General features: G+C 49.6%; 1 long non-coding RNA gene and 1 pseudogene across 1 annotated transcript; both read left to right on the top strand.

Moving 5' to 3' along the window:
- The first annotated feature begins 4,843 nt into the window (after positions 1-4,843).
- LOC128075082 (E3 SUMO-protein ligase RanBP2-like) lies at positions 4,844-17,615 on the top strand (annotated as a pseudogene).
- A 1,082-nt stretch (positions 17,616-18,697) lies between these two features.
- LOC128075080 (uncharacterized) lies at positions 18,698-20,226 on the top strand. Its single transcript, XR_008203581.1, has 3 exons — positions 18,698-19,045; positions 19,828-20,011; positions 20,086-20,226. It is a non-coding gene; the product is annotated as an uncharacterized LOC128075080 (long non-coding RNA).
- Positions 20,227-21,372: the final 1,146 nt, after the last annotated feature.

The raw sequence follows: 21,372 nt of genomic DNA, 5'->3' as shown, positions 1-21,372 counted from the left end.
ACTCAGTTGTGTAACTCTGCAGTCATTGCCCATTTATTATTTATTGAATCCAAGTCAAGTTTAATCGTTTTGCTTTGATTTTGTCCATAGCTGCGACTGCTTTCCATAAATTAGAATAGAACGTAGGATTGTTTTTTGTCCAAATTCCTGAGACCAAATCAATTGGTCGCCCTTGATTTCCTATCATATTCCAATCACACATAGTGGAATCAATGCACACCGTTTCGTTAGCTCGACATGCTCTCCATAAAGGTGCAAATTCTGTTTTTGGAGTGATGGTGCTTTGACATGAAGGAAAATTTAAGGGAGGCGTTCCAGAACCTCTTGTCCCATTAGCTAAATCTAGATAGAGAACATTCAGAGCCCAATGAATTCCTGTTGAAACATTGGTATCCCAGTCATTTTGCACTACCACTCTCTCACACAGGGATTGTGTTTGATTCCTCTGAAAACATACAGGCATACCATCAACCTTTCCAGAATAATTAAAACGCGCAGAGAACTCTATTATGTGTCCATCTGAATATTGCCCCATAAACATTGTTTGATTGCTGCAAACCGGAATGTGCACGGGTTCATCCCAAGGAACCGGGTGGATGATAGGAGGATTGGGTACAAAGGCCCAGTATGTTTCAGCTTTACATCCGTGATGTGAGATCCACAAGGTCCTGAGGATTAGGGCCACGAGTCGTATTCTCTCGTGCATCTTTCTTTCCCAGGTCTGGGTTACAGTCAGTCTCTGCATCTTCCTCCGCAGTTTTCCCACCTTGGTTTCCGGCATGTCGGACGTCTCTCTCCGGTATCCACCGTGGTGAGGTTTCGTCTGTAGGGAAAACACAAACGTATCCTCTGCCCCACATCAGTACAGGATCAGGACCATAAGTTTTACCGTCCATTGGATCTCTCCAGTATGCCATTGGTTCATCTCTTGTTTTATTACTCCAATGTCCATCCGCAGCCGATTTTCCGTCATCATCCAGTGTCAAAAAATGTAAAACAAATAATGCATGTGATAACATAGAGGACGGAGTATCTTTAATTCCCCATGTCCCTTTTTATTTTCTTTCGTTGAGTTGTCAGTAAATGATTCAATTTTTCTGCTATGCCTTGGCCTTCTGGATGATGTGGAATTCCAGTTTCATGGTGAATTTTGTCGACAAAAGGTTGCAAAACCACTACTTCCATAAGCTGCCCGTGATCGGTTCTTAATGATTCCGGTGCTCCCATAACGCTACAACAATGCAAAAGATGGTTGCATACATGAGAGAGTTTTTCACCAGACAAGGCTGAGGCTACTGCAAAGTGAGAGAAAGTGTCAACTGTTACATGGGCATAAGAAGATTTTCCAAAGGAAGGTACATGTGTGACATCCATCTGCCACAGATCATTAGGCATTAATCCCCTGGGGTTCACTCCAAAATGAGGAACTGGTAATAAAGGGGCACAAGAAGAACCGTTCCGCATATTCGCAAGTCCAAAGCAAATATTCACCTCCACTTAACACAGCCTTCGCCAAGCTTTGCCAGTCAGAAGGGGGAAGAATATGAGCAGCTTTAAGCTCTTTCAGTTGTTTAAAAGGAATAGGCTCATAATCATTCAGAATGCCACCGTTTGCAAGTTGATGCTGTATGCCAGGGAAAACTTGAGACGGAAAAAGTTGCCCAGAAAATTCATCTATTGTTTCCTCAGCTTTCCTAGCTTCTTTCAAAGCCAATTGCATAGGAGATTGTTGCATAAGCAAAGCATCTGCTCCAGGCGGGGGAGGCATTCGCCCTGCTCGAAAGGCAGGCAGAACAGCAAGGGGATGTGATGGAGCTGATGGACTGTCTGTTGTGTCTGCACAGCGGCATCAGCAGCCTGTAACGCTGGGAATACAGCCGCTGAGTCCTTATGGTGAGATTCAGCAGCCTCTTTTTCTAACTCTCCCCAATCATCGGGGGGTAAAATATCCTTTGCCATGTTAGTGCCAGGAGGTTTACAAGGCGGCCAGTCCTTTGCTAATTTACAAACCAAAGGTTGCTCATATTGGGGAGGGGAGGGTGGGGGTGCCGATGGACGAAGGGATGTGATGGAGATTTTGATGGCGGCAAGGCAGGATATAACTTTTCTGTTGAGCGAGTGGTCCGCTGCCACTTCTCATCTCCTGTGTCTCCTCTGAGACATTCTTTTATTAGAGTCCAAAGCGTAAAGGTATCCATAGGTACCTTCTCAGGACCATGCACAGCATAACAGCCCTGGAGTCTTTCACCTACTTTGTTCCACGTTTCCATATTAATAGTTCCATCCCTGGGAAACCAGGGGCATTCTTCCTCTATAAAATCTGAAGAACGACTAATCTGACCCCGAGTCACTTTTACTCCTCAGGCAACGAATAATGATTTCAGCACTGCAGAAAAAAGGCCTCGTTCAGTACTTGCAGCTTGTCCCATTTTATCTAACAATCTGTCCAATGCCCCAGTCCTTACCTCCCTATTTCAACTCACCAACCGCGGCTCGTGGGAGGAAGCGACGCCTTTGTCACTGGAGTCCGAGATTCCCGGGTTTCGGCACCAGATGACGGAGAGCAGCTCAAGACGCCTGGGACAGACGGGCTGAGGCTCTGGTGGCGCAAGAAGCAAAGTTTATTGTTGTTACAGGGCTTTTATATCTTTTAGCTACAGGAGTGTACAATACTTCAATCAGATAGCATTCATGCAGCTGACAGCAATACGTCATTACTTAATCAGCTCTTTGTGGATGATGGTCAGTACAGAGATCCAAAGGTGTTCTCTCCACAGAACACGTTCTGCTCTTGGTCACGGAACGAAGAAGCTGTAGCTTATGCTTGCCAGTTTCACATGGCAGTCCTTCCCTTTCAGGAGGGGCCGCGTGTTCCCTGTTTGACCCTTTCAGGCCAGCCAGGTCTGTTTTGCTTCACAGTCTTCCTCACTGGGTGATCTTTTAGGTCTTTTCCAACCTTGGTGATTCTATGATTCTATGATTCTAGAGGTGGAAAGAAAGTCTGGGGGTGGACAGGGGGTTGTGGGGAATCTACGGGGGGAAAGGTGTGAGTGGGGCTTCTGTGAGCTGGAAAGAGGGTCTGGAGGTGGAGAAAGGGTGGAAGAGGGAAACTGGGGGATTGTGGTGGGCTAGAAGCCCTGTGATGTGGAAAGGGGACCTGGGGGTGGGGAGGAGATTGTGAGGGAGAAAAGAGGAGAAAGGCTTCTGTGAGTGGAAAGGAGGGTCTGGGGGTGGAGGGGTACATTGTGGAGGGGAATATTGTGGAGGGCAACTTGAGGAGTTGAAAGGGGGAAAAGGGGTTTTTGTAGGGCAGAAAGGGCAGGTCTGGGAGTGGATGGAGGATTGTGAGGGGGAAAAAAAAAGGAGTGGGGTCTCTACAGGGAGGAAAGGGGGTCTAGGAGTGGTGAGGAGGTTGTGGGGGGCTTCTATGGGGTGGGAGTCTGGGGTAGACCTCAGGGGAGTATCTGGGGGAGAAGAGGGGAGTGGGGTGCCTCTGGGGTTGAAAAAGAGTTGGAGGGGAATTTAGTGGGTTGTGGAAGGGAAAAGGGTGAACAGAGCCTCTGCAAGGCAGAAAGCGCATCTGGGGCTGGAGGGAGGAAGGGGTGGGAGGAGAGAGCCAGGGGTTGTGGGGGGCTTCTATTGGGCAGAAAAGGAGTCCGGTTGGGGGGGAATGGAGGTCAAAATGGGGGAACTGACTCCAGGGGTCAGGGAGGAGCACAGGGGACTCCAGAGGTCAGAAAAAGGGGTCAGAAGGCGGGGGGAGCAAGGAGGACACGGGACCCTGGGGGTCAAAGAGAAGGTAATGGGGGGTGATGGCAGACTCTAAGGATCAGAATGGGGGAAATGGAGCGGGGGTACCCGGGAGGAGGAGAGGGGATTCTGGGGGTCAGATAGAGGGGACTGGGAAAGTGGGGGGACTCTAGGGCACAGAATGGGGAGACTCGTGACGGGGTGGAGGGACATTAGAGATCAGAACGGGGGACAGGGGAGGGAGCGGGAGGGCGGGGGGACAGATAGGTGGAGCCTGGGGGTCAGAATGGGGGAGGCGCAGAGGGGAGGCCCGGAAGAGAACGACAGGGATCAGAACGGGGGAAACGAAGGGGGAAGAAGGGGGAGGGAGGCGCAACCCCGGGGGTCACACAGAGGGACGGGGGGGGTTGCGGGCGATCCGTGGCAGGGGGAGGGGAGGAGGGCAGTGAAACGCACGGGGTGGGGGAGGCGGGGAGACGCAGGGCAGCCGCCCCCGCCGAGCGGAACCCCGAGCACCGCAGCGACGTCACGAGGCCAACGCAGAGCGGCACGCGGCCCCTGCAGCACCTGAAGCCCGGCCCCCGCCCCGGTGCCCCCCGAACAGCCGCCTGCAGAAGCCGAGGCGGCTCTCGGAGGCCCGGCTGCTCCGCACGGCCGCCCCCTGCTCGGGTCGCGGGGCTGATGACGTCACTCAGCGGGGACGGCGCCTCGCCGCAACGACGGAGGACGGCTCGGTTCCGCCTCCGAGAACAGCTGGATTCCGACGGGGGACGGACGGGGCCGGCGGCGGTGCCTTCCCCTGACCGCCCGGCGTCCCCGAGGCACGGGGCGGCGGAGCGCCGCTTTCTCCGCGCGGAGCCCCGCGGCTCCGCCATCCCGCCGGCCCCATCGCCGTCGCGGCGGCCTCGCGTCGGCAGCCGCCGTTGGCGGGGCGCCCGCGCTCGGCCCCGCCCCCTCGCCTCTCCCATTGGTCAGTCCGCCGAACGGGGCGGGCAGTCCGGGCGGGGTCCTTTGCGCTCGGTCATCGCGTCCTCACCGCGCGGCTCCGCCCGGCTGCCCGCGGCGATGCCTGTCGTCGTGCGCCCGCTCCGCTTCCGGGGCTCCGGCTGCGGGGACGTGGGGGACCTCAGCGAGGCCGAGCCCGCGCCGCCCCGGCCCCGCTCCGCTCCGTGCGGGCCTTCCTGGAGAGCGGCGAGCGCGGGCTGGCGGCCGCCGGCAGGTGGGGGAGCGGGGCGTCCGGGCGGGCGGCGCGGCCCGGCGATGGCGCTGGGGAACTCGCTGGAGACGAGCGGCTCCGCGGGCGCCTTGACGTCGCGCTGCAGGCGGCGGTCGCGAGGCCGGCGCTGTGCGGAGCGGGACGCTTCTACGTGCGTGCTGGAACTTTCCTGCTGGAAACAGCGCAGAGCAGCGCGGCACGATGGAGAGATGCGTGTGAACTCGCAGCCTGGTGGTACCTGAACGCTTTCCGTGTCGGTCCCTGTTCCGTTTGTGCCTGCAGTGGTTGCAGTTGAGTGCTCTCGCTGTGCACGCACTGAACGCCTGCGTTCCAAAAACTAGCTGCTGTTTTTAAGGCTGTCTCCTCGCCAAATCTTACTCTTCCGTACTTGTTGGAAAGATTTCAAGTGGGGTGAAGAAAATCTCAGCTGTTTCACTTGTCAGCAGTGCAACGACTCTGAAGGGCTAACGAGTGTATTTGCTGTAGGCTGTTCCCTTCTCTGTAATGCAGCCGCATTAACTGACATTAAGGTTATTGATACGGGAGGGAGGGGAATGACCCGAGTAGCTCTCGCACACTTCTTGCATAGACAGCAGAGCTTGATGAAGCTGAATTCTGTGCTTTATGGAATGCAATCAGTTTTCCTTTTGCACAAGTGCTTGCGCTCAGAACATCGCTTTCTCTTGTGCGCTCTTACAGCTGTTTGCAATCGTTCAGTTTCTCACCTCGTGTCCTTTCCTGAAAAGAAACAAGCTTGTTTCCTAACTTGTAAGACTAAATGAAGAGATTTGCTTTTTGTTGTCAAGAAGCTGTAGCAATTCTTTTCTTTGCTCGCCAGATTCCTAAACCAAAGTCAAAACTAATAAGAGGAGATGGGGCTGGGCAAGATGTGCTGGAAATGTTGGCCTGCGACCGAAAAAGCCAGTGTGGTAATGAAACCAGTAATTACAGATGTTCCGTAGTTCTGCTTTAATCTTATGAGCAGCTCATGTCAGAGTTAAAGGCTTGTTAAAGAGCACGCTTGGCGTCTTGGAACACACCATGAAACGTTCTGCATTTTGGCTGCGTATGAATTGCAAGCAGCGGTTTGATCCTGACACGTACTGGGCTTTTTCTTTGTGTCTGCAGGACGTTAAGATAGAATTTGACTTCCAGTGTCTCCTAGTCTGCTGGTTTCTGCCTACTAATACACTATTTGTAAGCACTGCTCGTCCCAAGTGTAAAAGAAAATACTGCTCTTTTCCTGTCACTTCTGTTCCCTTCTTTGTTCCAACAGGTTTGCTGCTTTTTTTCCTTTCTTTTTTTCTTTCTTTCTTTTTCTTTTTTATTATGGTAAAGCTGAGGCAGTCATTTTCAGTCTTCACTGTCCTATGGGCTGTGGATGAAAACCAAGAAAACACCGGGCATCGGGCTGAATTGTTCCTGAATAGGTGAGACTGACAGCTACTTATTTTGAGGACAATTGCAGCGCCCTTATAATAAAAATTCACAGTAACTCTGGAGAACTGGATTTGAAAATGCCTTGGGACTGCTGTCAGCCCATATGCTAGAAGAGTGGCTTAATTACAGGGAGAGTGTAAGGAAGAAATTTGCAAATATCTGAAGGGAAATCTTGCTTCCCAGCCGGAAGCAGCAGGAACAACCCACTGCATCAAACACTGTTGTCCTTGTTTGAGTGTTCTGATGTGACACCATGTTTTTCTAGGTCATAGGCTGCTGAACTGAAGCCACGGCAAGGAAGACTTCTTGAAAGCGATTGTGGAATCTTTTGCAAACAAAAGTGGTTTATTTACATTGTTTGAAAGCCTCGTTGGGAGTGGAGCTTCTAAAGAGAGATCTTTTCTCGGCACAGAGGCTGTGGGAGATGTCAGTCCCCAGGCACCAGAGCAAGGAGAACTTGCTGAACACGATATTGGTGAGAGGTGCTGCTTACACTCCGCATACACGTGACTCTGTATCAGAGGTTCTTCTCCAAGTGCTTCATTTGCAGCAACAGACCAGTGTCTGTCACAGCTGTTCATCTTTCCCCTAATGAGAGGCTGCTTTGCAAGAAGTTCCACCTTCAGCTGCGGCGGAGAGGCAGCGTCATCGTGCCAGGTTCTGAAGAATTTCTCACATACTTCCTGCTTCCACACTGTTGTCTTCTGGTCTGTTCTGATTCATTTCCAGTTGAAGCTGCCTGTTGAGCTTTGTGTGCTTGTACGCTGGTAAGTGCTGACAGGAAGGCCCGTACTTATTTATGTGTAATCTGTGAACACAGGTTAGAGGCATGAAAGCGAAATAATTCCAGGATGAGTTGTGAACTAATGAGGTCTTCCCGTTTTTTAAGCTTAACTTGAAGGTGAAGTCTGGCTTTGAATTTGAGCGTAACAAGAGTAGAATGCTGGTGGCCTCCTACTTGGCTCTTAGTGGTCGGAAACAGGTAGACTATTCAGGGTGCAAAGCAAGGAGGCTTATGGCCCTTTCTCTTTGTATGTGTGTTATATTTGTGCATCTGTTTTATATATGAAACAGAAGTTTATGCTACTGCGGCCTCTCTGAAGAAGTTTGTTCATCATGTTTTAAATACATAACGCACAACTTACAAAACGGTTTGTGCTTCTTGCTCGTAGGCCAAAGATTTTCCTTGTTGGAGAAGTGTGATGTTATCTCCATTCTGTGCTTTGTCAAAACCACTGACAAGTGCCAATGCACTTTGGTTGCGCCCTTCTGTGAAGTAGCTGTTGCTTCTGCAGGAGTTATTTGTGCAGTGTGAACAGGTGCAGAAGTCACTTGAAGAAGGCGGCATCTTACTTGGAACTTCTTGGTAGCAGCTTGTTAGACAGAGGCGAGCAGGTGGGAGGAGGTTGGTGGGAAGTGCTTTGCTGGGAGAAACGTTCAGAGCTCGCTCCTCTTGCAGTGAAACCCAGCTCTGATCAGAGGCAGGTCTTCCTGACTCGGACGCAGACCCTGGCTTCTCACAACCCTTGTTGTTGCACAGGTGCTGTTTGGATGCACAGCTGTGGTCTCCAGCACCTCGCGTGGCTTGGCTTGCAGTGGAATTCTGTGTCAGCGTTATTCCCACTGCGCAGATCGTTACAACAACTTTTTCACTCGCCCCACGAGACATCGAGACTGGAAACAGATGCTCCTGAATCCGTTTGCCTGTTGGTCCTTGAAGTAAGCAAGCTTCCCAAGTTGTTAAATGCATTTAAATGCCGGTTTTTTGGTCCCTAATTCCTTCTGTTTGTTTGTTTTTACCAAAGCAGGATTTTTTACTCGGGATGGTGTTCACTGGCAACTTAGAGCTGCAAGAGAAGTTCAGCACTCAGCGTGGCACACATCAACCTCCTTGCTTGCCGTTGCTGCTGTGCAAGCAGAACTGTACTGAGAAGCAAAGGTCCTGGTGGGATGCTGTGTGTACTCTCATGCAGAAAAAAACAACGTAGGAATGCTTCAGTTGGGAAATATTGGAAGCAACCTTCTAGAGGGCTTCTGAATTGATTGCCATGGGCTGCATAAAACCAGTTCCTTTTGTTTGAACGTTCAAGGTTTTTTGCTGCAGGGGTGTGAGATGGTGAAGAGCTTTGTAAAAACGGGCTTTACGTTTCTGATATTGCATTTGTAAAGAAGTGCTGGCTTAGGACTAAAGCTGCTTGTTGTGTTCATCAAACAAATGACGTGTGAGCAGATGGAAAAGAGGGAATGCTAACTGAGGAATGTTTCTGGTGACATTCAGGCCAGACTCGGCAGCCAAGCTGAAGCTTCTTGTACAGCATGGATGGAGTACTGTGTGAGCCCTGGAGAGACACGGCCTTCACCTGCCTTAATTATACACTGGGCAAGAAGCCTGCAAGCAACAGTAAGTTAAGATTGTCTGTAAATAAGTACCGTCTGTTTTTCTCTGATTTGCAAACGTAACAGGCTAAATAAAATCAGATGAGAATGTAGTACTGAGAAGTGCTGCTGATTTTGGTGGCATGACTGGAGCAACCACCTTGCCTGACAAGTACTCTCTACCTCACTGCTCTGAACAGCACAGGTAAAAGCAACGTTGTTTTCTCCCCGTGTTACCTTCTGTGACTATAGAGAGACCTTCTGAAATACGTCCCAAGTGTCAGAGAAAAGCTCTTGAAACTTCTCGAGAAAACAACTGCATCAGAGAAGAAAAAGTAAGAATGACACGTTATTGGAATTTTCTGTGGCAGTCTGAATTTCTCTTCTTCAACAGGGCGTTAGCCTGAACTCGTGCGACCAGAAAGAATCTATGGGAAGAAGCGTCTGCTACTGGAAGGAAATTCTGCTTAGCTTGAAAACTATCAAAAAGCACAGAAGTATTCCTGAACCTGCTGATGCTCTCTTCAAGCATTTCCACAGTGTGGACATCCAGGTACTGACGGATATTCAAAGAGGAGAGTAAGAGGGGTTGTACGTCGCGGGCTTGCATGCCAATGGTTGGTTGGTGTTTTGTTTTGGTTGGCTTTGTGTGTTGATGGGTGGTGGTTGTCTTATTTTTTTGTCGCTGTGCTGCTAATGCTGAGGTTTGGTAGGATCTTTCTGTTGAACTCCTCGGAGTTTTAAAACTCTCTGGTTGGAGGACACTGAACTGCCTTAGCACCAGCTTTCTGAAAAGCTGCTTTCCTGTCATGCAGGGAAAGCAGGCATAGTCTGAACCTCCTCCTATCTGCCTACTTACTAGATGCTTACAGTCTTACACCGACTGTTCCAGGTGTCCACACTGTGTTGTGTGTGACTTGTCTGTGGCTTTGGTTGTAGGTCCTCCAGGTTGCAGCCTGTGAAGAAGAGGCACGTGTGGCTTTTGCAACGCTGGGTGCAGCTGAAGGCAAAACTGATGATGCTTTATTAGCCTTTGAAGCTGTTAACACTGCGGTTTCGCACTGGAACCTATGCACTGTAAGTCTGTAAATTGCATTACCTCAGAATGCTTTTCTGTCACTTGCGTTCTGACCAGTTCTTCCTGATCGATGTGCTGTTACTTAGCTTGGTCAAAGAAAGGCAGAGGAGGTTGAGAGTGATGGTGTGCTACCAGAGGAACAAGAAGAACGCAGAGCCTGTCTTGTTGAAAGGCAGCACTGCCTGATGAAGATCACTGAGGAAAGCTCCTCTGACCCGTCAGTAGCTGCCCAAGTCAGTACAAGAATCAATGCTTGTGTGAATGGTCCTCTTAGTTAATGTTAACAGGTGTGGGGCTTTCCTGGGGGAAAACAACAGCAAAAACACCCCGAGTTTCTGCAGAAAGCCGTGTGCGCTGTGCCGCCGTCGATCAGGACGCAGTCTCTTGCTCTGAGGAAGAATTGCCATCACGACTTGCGTTTCCAATCCATTTCTAGCTGCCGGTATCTGTTAGAGCTGTGACGGAAATGCTGGAGGCAGTGATCCGGGAGCCTGGGGAGAACGGTGAGGAGGGAAGTCTTGCCTCCAGAAACATCTCACGAGCTGCGCACGTGGAAGTGAAAGATGCAGTTCCATCACCCAAGAAGTTCTCTTTCTCACCAACTAACACCTACCAGCTCTATTAGCCGGTTACTCTTTTAGGGAAGTGTTCCTTTTGTGTAAGAAAATCCAAGTTCAGTAAGCTTTTCTTATTTTCTTTGCTCAGACTCTCCTGCAGTGGGCAGAAGATCACAAGTCCTTACTTCAAAAGCTGTGTCAGCAAGTGGAAGCTTTAAAGGTAAACAGCTTTTGTCACTATACTGGATGCAGAAGAGTTGATCTTTTTGTTCTGGTAAGTACTTTGTCACCCAAGCACTGAACTAAGCTTCACTTGCCAGGCTACCTCTTAACTCAGTGAAGAGAACTGCTATAAACATCCGCTTAAATTCAGGGCAAGAGTGAAACTTTGCCTACAAACTCTAATTTGGTACTCAGATATAGGAAGTAATGCTGAGGATTGTGTGTGCAGAAAGTTGTGCTTTCTTCAGCTTAGCTGTTGTCATCTTGGTTCTGGGTTTATTTCTAGCTTCAGGGCACAGTCTCGGTTTTGTAAAGCATGGGCAGATCGTGGATTATTGCAGCAGTTAACTCTTCTTTTTTCTTTTGTCTCAGATCTTGAACGTGCTTTTAAATAGCAAAGGAGCGTAGGGATCATTCCTTGGGTTTTCCCCACATACCTGTGTTTCATACGTTTCCATTCTCTTAATTGAAACCCTGTCTTTAACAGAATGAAACACGGGAAATGAAACGTAACAGTTGCAGTGTAAGCGTGCCATCTCATCGCTGGCCTGCTGAAAGCTGTGGAGCAGATACTGTGTCAGATGGTTATGGGAGAGCACAACACCTTCGTGAAGCTCCTTGGAAGGGTAAGTCGATGCTGGATTTTTAATTGACCGCTTAGCTAAACAGTGAGACTTCTTAAAACCTTTCTGCAGTGTTCTGAGATGAATGAGTAAAACTGGTCCCTGGGGAAAGTTCATTCAAGTCAGAAATGAAAGCTGGATGCAAACCCTTTACTTGGTGTTCAGTTGCTACCTCTGGCCCGTCTGTTTGCAGTAGCCAGTCACCTGCTGTGACTCGCAGTGTCTTGGAAGAACTGCTGCAACCAATGTACCACCAACAGAGGTGAGGACAAACAAATCTGCTCAAGCCATTTCTACTGATTTGTTGGAAACAGCTGGTTGTGATTCTGTGTGCAGCTGGGTATCACTGCGGTTCCCTAGAGAGCATTTACTACACTTGAGGTCTGCTGGAGACAGGCAGAAAGTTCCATTATCAGCTGATCTTTGGGACGTGGGGTTTGGGAGAAGCAGCCAGCAAAAGATGTTTTTAACGTGCTGGCAATGTCCTCTGCTCGTTGTCTGCGATGTTCTTTTCCCCAAAGTAGTGTGGGGACTTGCTGGTTTTGACTGTTTTGGTACTAAAGGAAATGAGTCAGTTCACTTACGCTTCTCTCCAGTCTGTGTGTTCAGGTACCATCCAAGTTTTGAACGTATGATTTCAGTTTAAACTGATGAGAGTTGAAATCTAATTTTAAGGTGCACCTTGCTATGAAGAGTGCACGTTGCATGGGCTTCAGCCCCCTGGTCCCTTTTTCTCCTTTTGCACGAGGAAGTAACGGTGTGTTTTTCTGTAGGCGCCTGTCTGTGGCACGAACGGAGCTGCACCTCAGCACGTCGACGTGCTCAGCAACAAGCGATCCACGCGCCGCCTCTGCACAGCACTTGTGCTGCTGTGCTTCCTCAAGGCACCTGTGGTGCACCTGTGTGTTTTGATGCTCCGTCTGCTGGAATCCTTTCTCCTCGTGGAGGTGATGATCGCTACAACTACGGCCTGCCCCAGGCGAGCGCAAATCCACCTCTGCCTGAAGCAGGCTGTTTTACAAGACCTGCGTTTGCACCCACAGGTTTAAAACCTGCAGAGTCCTGTGTCAGTGCCGCACAGGACAAATTAGGATCCGCCTTTGCGACAAAGGAAGGGCAGTGGGACTGTAACATCTCTGCAGTGAGAAATGAACCCGCTGCCCCAAAATGTGCTGCCCTGCAGAACGCAAACAAAACTCGTTCAGCAGTATCTCTTCAAGAACTGTCCTTTCAACTCGATGGGAAAACCCCAGCGTGTACCTCTCAGAATCTGGCAGATGCTGAAGCGGAGCCTGCAGAGGGAAGATGTAACTTCTCAGTGTGGATGCCTCCAGGTGGATTTAAATTTGGCATAGAGGAGTGCAATACAAATTGCGCTAAGGAAGACGATCCGCCCAAGGAGCGTACAGCAGGCTTGACAAACATGGATGGAAAAGACAAAAATGAACTGCCCTCAGGTGGTGGAGTTACACTCCAATCTCAAGAAACAGCAAACAGGGACAAGAGTGAGCCCAGCTGTGAGAAAGGCACGTGGATAACAGCTCATGTTTCTGGTACGAACGCAGCCAAAGCGTCTCCTTGTGGTGCCAACTCTGTAGCTGTGCTGGAGGAAGCTACCAGGGAACACAGCGACCTCAGCCATGGTGGTGATGGTTCTGATGCCGCTGTAGAGGCCTCAGAGGCTTTAAGCACCTGTGAAACGCCAAGAAAAACCGTGGTGTCTGCTCCAAAGTTTGTATTGAGGTCTGAATGTGTCAAGAGCGTTTTCAGTAACGAAAAGACATTCCCATCTGGCAAGACCTCGGCCATCGGTTCCCTCTTTGGATTCGGCTTTAATCCTCCAGGAAGGAGCGCTGATGGAATTTGAACATCTCAGAAAGCAGAGCAGGAAAAACCGGGAGTGGCTGAAGCAGCCAAAAGCTGCAGTGCAGCTCAGGAACCTTGGGAGAGCGAGGCATCCAAGCTGGCTCCTCCAGCACAAGATGGGCCCTCCGACTTCTCGTTTAAAGTTCTGGAAGAAGGTGAGCGTTAACTGAGCTAGTAATTTATTCAGCTGTGCTGCTCATTAGTCAGTCATTCATTAGTGCTGGTCATTGAGTTCTTCTGTCTTAATAGGACGTCGATTCTTTCAGTGCCAGTGCAGGTCTGTGATCTCCAAATCCTAGACTTTCAACTTGAGTGATGCTGAGCTGTAGCTGTTTGCACGTGAGAGCAGAAACGTGCCTTATGCAGGATTCAGCGTTGGTCTGCAGTGAGACAGGGAGCTGCGGGTAGGATTTTGGAATGTGTGCGAGGCGCTGTTTAAGATGTCAGGGTGAAGTGCTGAGTGCCTTTTTGAGCTGAACTGGCAGTGGATGTGCGCAGGCCTCGCTCTGACTGGCCACTACGAGAGCAGCACGTGTGCTTCAGCTTCAACTCGAGTCATCCCTTCAACTCGGAGGCATCCTGCTGCTCTGCCTCCATTCCTTTCCGGTAGCTTTACATCTTTATGCCTTGGATTGCCCTGGTTTTTCTTGTGCTTCCCAGAAGAGATGTGAAATAAGTTCTGTTCAGTCGCTGTGTCAGATCTTCTGGAATTTCACATGCTCAGAGCTCATCGGTAGTACAGCTGCTGCAGACAGCTTTCCGTTTCTGACTGGCTTTTGCAGTCCTTGGTTTTGCTTTTCCTCTGCAGATGATTCCCGTGTGGCTCTTCCTTGTAGCTGTGTTTTGTTTGGTGTAAGGCCATCACTAATTCTTGTAACGGTATGAAAATGCTGACCTGTTCCTGGTCTGAGACTTGAATTTCAAAGGGAAGGGGAAAGTATAGTGCTGCTGGAACCAACAGACTCTAACAGTACTTCAACTGAGAAAACCTGTCATCTTCCATTTGGCCAGTCACCCTTTCTGAGGCTGTGAGTGTCTGTATAGTAATAAAAGGTGGCACATATTGGGCTACCAGAAATATAAGTAAATGTCAAAGGAAGCTGGTGTCTGTAGTGGCAGTGGCAAGTTTGAAATCTTCATTATTGCGCGGAGGTTCTTGGATAGCAGCAGAAAACCAAAGCATGGCGGATTTACAGTTCCTTAGTTATCCTGAATGAGTGTCTTTTTATCTAAGGATGCCTTTTCAAAAGCTCTGAATGCAAGATGTTCTGAGTATCGTTAGGTTGCTTCATAATGTACGTGCCAGAAATGATCTCAGTATTTAGCTGTCTTATCAGCTGTTTTCCACTGATGTTTGTTCTTGGCAGCAGGCCCCCCAGTCAAACCTGAGCTGCAGAGGGAATGTGTTACTGCTTCTCAGGTGTCTCAGGGAGAGAAAGGAAACAGCTTTGCCTCCTAAAGTAGAAACGGCTTTGGCTGGTAGAATTCCTCCTAGCAGGTATGTAAGAGTGGAGGGATTTCAGAGCAGTTTCCAAGGGAAATGGTGCTCGTTTTGGAATCGCACTGCTCCAAAGGCACTTCAGTCTCTTGTCGAGTCCAGCTTGAGTGTGTCTTAAGAGTAATGAAGAGTTCTTGTTTGTTTTTTTGCCCAGTTGTTCGCTTCCCTTAATCCCTGTTACTTAGCTGCTCTGAAGCAGTAGGAGCTGTAGGAGCTGTAGGAAAGTTGGAGACTGAGAACTTTCAGTCATGATTTCTCTGTACTGCAGTTGTAATTAGAAATGGAGAAATTTATCAGTTGCTGGGAGGGAGGGAGGGAGGGAGAGAGGGAGGGAGAGGAGGGGGGAAATGCGGCTTTATTGGAGGGAGCGGTTATTCTTAGTGTCCAGCCTTAATGTAGTTTGAAAGTTAGGCTCTCATGGCTTATTTGCTTCCTGTTCTATTAATCGTGCTGACTTATTCTTCCTTCCTTGTACAGATTTACATACTGAGCAACCAGTGAACAGCAGCGGAATTTGTGCAGTCAGCTGCGAGCAGCGAAGAAGCAGAATGCACAGAAACTGCTCACGTATCTCAGGATTTACCAGGAGGTGGTGATGCAGCTTTTTAGGAAGGAGAAGAACTGCAAGCTCAAGTAGAGATGAGTTTAACTGGAAGTAGCCTTGCGTAGCTTTGTAAGGCTTAACACAGTTGTTCGTGTCTGGATTTCGTGTTTGACCCTAGCGTGCCTAATAGGATGAGAAGCTTGCAATGACTGTAATCTTCTAGTTTGGCCTCCTGTAAAGAACAGACCTTAATTGCAGGTTAGTGTAATGATTCAGAGCACCAATAAGCAGTAGGTAGTGTCCTTTAATTGGAGCAGCTGATCTGGTGAAGTCTGCAGAATGTCGTCTTCCTCTTTCTTCAATATCTGTCTGCCTTTCCTCATCTCTTCATCACAGTATGACTTCTGTGGGGTTCTTCTCGCCTTACCTGCTCTTTTTCTCCTTCGGTGTCACTTCTCCCACCAGAAATGCTTGTCTGTCACGCGTTTCTGCAGTTCTTCCAAGTTTTTCTGTAGCTTTGGAAGATGTGTCAATTGAAGAATGTTAAAAGCCAGTAATGCGCACGTAGAAAGCGTGGAGGACATGCAGCTGTGAGGCCTCCGTTTATTATTTTCAGTTGATTCTTGTTCTGTCAGATGCCAGCATGAAGTTATTTCACGGTCTTTAAGAGGAGAGCACCTGGGATGCTAACAGTGCTGCGTTATCACTTAGCACATCATTCAGCAGGCCTGAAATTTCGCTGGGGAATTGTGGCCAGCACACTGGATAGCTTAAGAATCAAACAACTTGCTATGCAGCGTGGTGCAGGCAGTGTTGCATTGCTAAAATGAATTTCAAACGCTGGAACTTGTTGGGCTCTTCCATTTGGAGAAGGCAGGGCTTTGCATTCACTTCAGTGCATGATGAGCGTCGAGCTGAGGGTACAAAGCCACTGAAGAAAGGAAAACGCTGAATAATTTTGCATTATCTGATGTCAGAATTGTAACAGTGCTGTAGGTGACAACGGCTTCTGGGGAAATCACGCATTACTGTGCTGTGTTTTAGGTGGAGGTAAAGTCTGGAGAAGAATGTGAAGGAATTGTCTTCAAAGAGAGGGCAGAACTTTACAGCTGGGCCAGAGATGCCGCTCAGCGGAAGGAGCTCTTGGAGAGCTGAAGCTCCTCTTCCGGACACAGCAGAAGTATTCCAGGAGCCTCGTGAGAAGGGGCCGAGTTGCTGAGGTGTGTGCAAAGCATGTCATCGCCACAGAAATGAACTCATTGCCCTCTGAGACATCAAACTGCTTGAATTTGGACAGCTACAGGTGATGCTGGTGAGTCGGTTGGGTGGTTTTTACAGTTCCTTCCGGTCTCTCCTGCAGTTTGGCTTTGTTTTACCCTGGAGATCCTACAGAACAAAAGCTGCTGATCTCTGGCTGCAGTGAGTAGAGCTAAGGAAATCTCTTCTTGGGTTTGTTTTCAGACGGTGAAGTGGAAGTAGAGCGAGTTGCGGTCAGATTAGAAGTTCAAGACCTGGCTGATTCTTTCGAGAGCAGATTGAAGAATGCCAGCAGAGCTTGTCAGAGCTGCAGAAGGGCCAGCTCTCTGTGGCAGCGGAGCTGTCAAAGGACACCGGCCCTGTTGTTGTGTATTTGGACGTTTCTGCCAGCGATGAACCTTCAGGACACACAGCCACGGAGCTGCTTTCACACATTGTCCCTCGGACGGCTGAAAAGCTCAGGGCCCTGTGCACAGGGGAGAAAGGCTCGTGGATTCAGGAGTACCACGTTTCACAGGATAGTTAGTGACTTCCTATGTCAGGTAAGCTTAACGTGAAGGCTTTTCACGGAGAGAAAAAGCCCACCTGGGCTGCAGCACCGCATGGATCCTGCCTGAAAGTGGGCTTTTCCAGTTTTTGACTGTAGTGAGAGTAGCCAAAATCAGCAGGGCTGCTGTCAGCAGCGACGCCTCAAGCTTTCCCGACACTTCTAGAGAGGATCACGTTTGATTCTTGGGGAGCTGTGACTTCATGGGAACGCCACAGCCTGCGTGTGAGACTTCATTTTGTTCGTGCTGTTATCTGCCTGATGGCTCCTCTTTGACAGCTGTTTGATTTGTGGGCTCTTAGAGCCAGCTTTCAGCCTTTGGCAGCAGCAGGAAGCGGAGCTCCCGACGTGTTGTAGGCAGCGTTTGCTCTGCTCAGGGGCCTTGGCTGCAGCGTGTGTGCAGAGAACAGCGTGCGTGTTTGGCATGGCTGTGCAGCAGAGAACAGAAATGGTAGTTTTGTCATTTTTCAGTGCCTCCCAGGACAGCACTCTGTGGTAGATCAGAAATTGGTGTGCGTGTTGGATTTGCTGTTTAGCAGGTGCATTCTCCTGCTGCATCTCTGTGCATCTCTGTATCCTACTGTACTTTGACTGCAGGAGTTTTCTCGCAGTAGGGTCAAGGCCACCCAAACTCAGGTCTGTTGTGCTTTCAGTATGGAGCCCTTTCAAGGCTTGATTAAGACCTGGCAGAGTAGAAGCCAACGCTGTGTGAACGACAATTCAAGAGTGTCCTTTTCTGGAACTGCGCCCACAAATGGTCAGAATTCACTGTAGGATGCTTGTGATTGTTTTGTACTATTAAGTTCTGTCCATGAGAGCTTGTTCTCCCTATTCTGTCAAAAATACTGTTAGGAATTCTTGATGGTACTGTGCTCTCAAGTATGCAAACCTTTTTTTCCTATTAGAGGCACAATTTTTATATCAATGCATCGTAGCAAGCCAGATTTCCTTTCCTCCTTATGGAAAACCAGATGCTTTCAAACATCTTTCCAGTGTCATGAATAAAGGCTCCGTTCTTAAAACCTGTATCCCCTCCGTTGTGTGAAGGCTTGAGCGGGGTGGAAAAGCAGCCAGGCAGCCTGCCTTCTTTTGTAACACTGTTGGGATTTTGGGCTGTGCCATGGGTTCAGTTGCTCGTAGTCAACAGCGATTCCTTGGAACTGTCATTCAGTTCAAGTGTGTTTGTTTTGTCTCGATTAGTTTTGCTTTTCCACGTGCCGCTGCCCACAGGCACAGCCCTGCTGCTCAGAGAGCTGGGAACAATCCCTAACTTGAGGCTGCGCAGCTCTGCCTCGCGAGGTTCCGTCCACCCCTCGCTGGCAGGGTGCAGCCATCAGCCTCCCTGGGCTCTGTGGCAGTCCTGGGCCCTTCACACATCCTGTTTGTTCAAGTTCTTGGTAGCGTACGCCGTGCTGTGCTGTGTCTGATGCTCAGCTGTGAACGATCCTGATCATCTGCTGCAAATGCACTCCTGCGCTGCTGCTGGTGGCTGATCTGAGTGAGCTGGCCAGGCAGTGGCCAACCAGTTCAGGCCCACATTTGCTGTCACGGTGTGTGGTATCGCGCTCTTCTTCCCGTTTCCCAGCAGATCACAGGGCCTTGCAGCAACAGGGTGTTGAGATCCGCGCTCTCTCGCCCGGTGTGGCTCCCTCCTGCACCGGGCACGAGGTCCAGTGGGAACAGCACAAGCATTTTTATCTGCTTGCTTGGGCTTTTTAGAAACCCCGATGGCAGAGGGCTTGCTCAGCTCAAAGCCAGAAAGAACTGGACTTGCTCTACTGAAACAGTGAAGAAGAGAGGCTGGAAAGGTCAAACGCCAGAAGGAATGAGGATTGCTGGGCCCAAAGCCGGAAGGAAAGGTCCTTGCTGGGCTGGAATGAATAGAGAAGGGTTTTGCTGCTCCTAAGCCCAGAAGGAAGAGGGCTTGTAAGACCATACCCAGAAGAAAGGGGGAGTGCTGGGCAACAAACCAGAAGGAAGGGGGCTTGCTGGACTCAAACCCAGAAGGAAGGGGCTTGCTGGTCCATACCCAGAAAGAAGTGGGTGTGCTGCGCCACAAAGCAACAAGAAGGTGCTTGCTGGGTCCTGAACTAGAAGAAAGGGGGCTTGCTGGGCCACAAATGGAGAAGAAGGGGGCTTGCTGGACTTGGTTAGGGTTAGAGTTAGTTTTAGGTTTGGGGCAGTGAAAGCTTAGGTTAGGGTTAGTGTTAGAGTTTGGTGTTAGTGTTGAGTTTTAGGGTTATGCTTGGGGTTAGGGTTTGGGCTAGGGTAGGCTTAGGGTTCGGTTAAGTTTGAGGGTAAGGGTTAGGGTTAGGTTCAGTGCTAGGTTTACATTTAGGGTTAGGATACAGCTGGGGTTAGGATTAAGGTTAGGATTAGGGTTAGTGTTTGTTTTGGGTTAGGGACTGGGTCAGGGTTAGGGTTGATGTTCAGGTTGGGTTAATATTAGTGTGAGGGTTAGTATTTGCAGAAAGGTTTAGAGCAAGGTTTCAGGTTTGCATTAGAGTTAGGGTTGGGGTTAGAGTTTGGGGTTAATTTTGGGTAGTGTTAGGGTTAGGGATTGGGTTTGGTTGAGGGTTAAACTTATGGTAAGATTTAGGGTTGAGCTTAGGGTTAGGGTTTGGAATTAGGTTTAGGATTAATGTTGTGGCTAGGCTTAGAGTAAGGTTTAGAGTCAGGGTTAGGGTTATGTTTAGGGCAGGGTTTGGGTTAAAGTTAGGGTTGTGGGCTAGGGTGTAGTATCCTCTGTACAGATTCCATTGTGATACACGACTGAACCATTTGCCATTTCACATTTAATCCTTAGGGGCACCGAGTCAATGGGGGTTTCACGTGTTCTCATGTTCAATACAGAACCAGCAGTGGCAGCAACGATGTCGAGACAACGACTTTCACAGGCATGAGAAGTAATGGAGATGTGCACAGTTCTTCCAGCCGCTGTGCAAAGAGCGAATCCAAACCAGCGCTCTTCTTTACAAGTCCCTTCATGCTGTGAGGTTTCTGCCAACGGTGGGTGTGCTTACAACAGAGACATGAGGTGAGCTCTGGGTTTTACTGACTCTTTCTGTTATGATTCTACGATTACTTTTGACCTTTTCGTTTTCCTTTTAGTTTTCTTTCATTGTTATTTTGTTCCAGGCGTGTACCTGGACAGAGCCCAGCAGTTCCATGATACCATTGTGTCCGTGATGCTTTCCTAGTGAAGGGAGTTTCACCTGGGTGATACCTCCTTGTACAGCCAAATGCACTGAAACAAAACGAACCTTGCTGTTATTCCTTTCATGTGGTCATTTAAGTGGCCATTTTAATACAATGTATTTTAATCAGAGAGATGCCAGTCAGTCAGAGATCCCCCACGACATCCTTATAGCAAAGCTGAGGAAGAGTGGGATGGATGAGTGGACAGTGAGGTGGGTTGAGAACTGGCTGACTGGCAGAGCACAGAGGGTCGTTGGTGGTGCAGAGTCCGGTTGGAGGCCTGTAAGCAGCGCTGTTCCTCAGGGGTCTGTGCTGGGTCCTTGTTCAACATCTTCATCAGTGACCTTGATGAGGGGATAATGGCCACCCTCAGCAAGTTTGTGATGATACGAAGTTGGGAGGATTGGCTGAAGGCCGTGCTGCCATTCAGCGAGAGCTGGACAGGCTGGAGAGCTGGGCAGAAAAAAACCAGATGAGGTTTAACAAAAGCAAGTGTAGAGTCTTGCATCTGGGGAGGAATAATTGCATGCACCAGTACAGGTTGGGGGATGAGCTGCTGGAGGGGAGCTCTGCGGAGAGGGACCTGGGTGTCCTGGTGGATGACAGGTTGCCATGAGCCAGCAGTGTGCCCTTGTGGCCAAAAAGGCCAATGGCGTCCTGGGGTGCATTAAAAAGAGCGTGGCCAGCAGGTCGAGGGAGGCGATCCTCCACCTCTGCTCTGCCCTGGTAAGGCCTCATCTGGAGCACTGCGTCCAGTTCTGGGCTCCCCAGTACAAAACAGACAGGGATCTCTTGGAAAGAGTCCAGCGGAGGGCCACCAAGATGGTGAAGGGCCTGGAGCATCTCTGCTATGAGGAAAGGCTGAGTGAGCTGGGTCTGTTCAGCCTGGAGAAAAGGAGACTGAGAGGGGACCTGATCCAGGTCTATCAGTATCTGAGGTGTGGGGGGCAGAATGGCGAGGCCAGACTGTTTTCAGTGGTGAGTGGAGACAGGACGAGGGGAAACGGCTGGAAACTGCAGCATAGGAAGTTCTGCACAAATGTGCGAAGGAACTTCTGTACAGTGAGGTGAGGAGCACTGGAACAGGCTGCCAGGGAGGTGGGGGAGTCTCCTGCTCTGGAGATGTTCCAGACCTGCCTGGATGCCGACCTGTGCGACCTGCTGTAGGAACTGCTTTGGCAGGGGGTTGGACTCGATGAG

Source organism: Tympanuchus pallidicinctus, unplaced genomic scaffold (assembly GCF_026119805.1).
Source record: "Tympanuchus pallidicinctus isolate F22 unplaced genomic scaffold, pur_lepc_1.0 scaffold115, whole genome shotgun sequence".
In the NCBI taxonomy this organism is placed as follows: Eukaryota; Metazoa; Chordata; class Aves; order Galliformes; family Phasianidae; genus Tympanuchus; species Tympanuchus pallidicinctus.
Note: the sequence above shows the minus strand (reverse complement) of the source record. Positions and strands in the feature narration are given on the sequence as shown.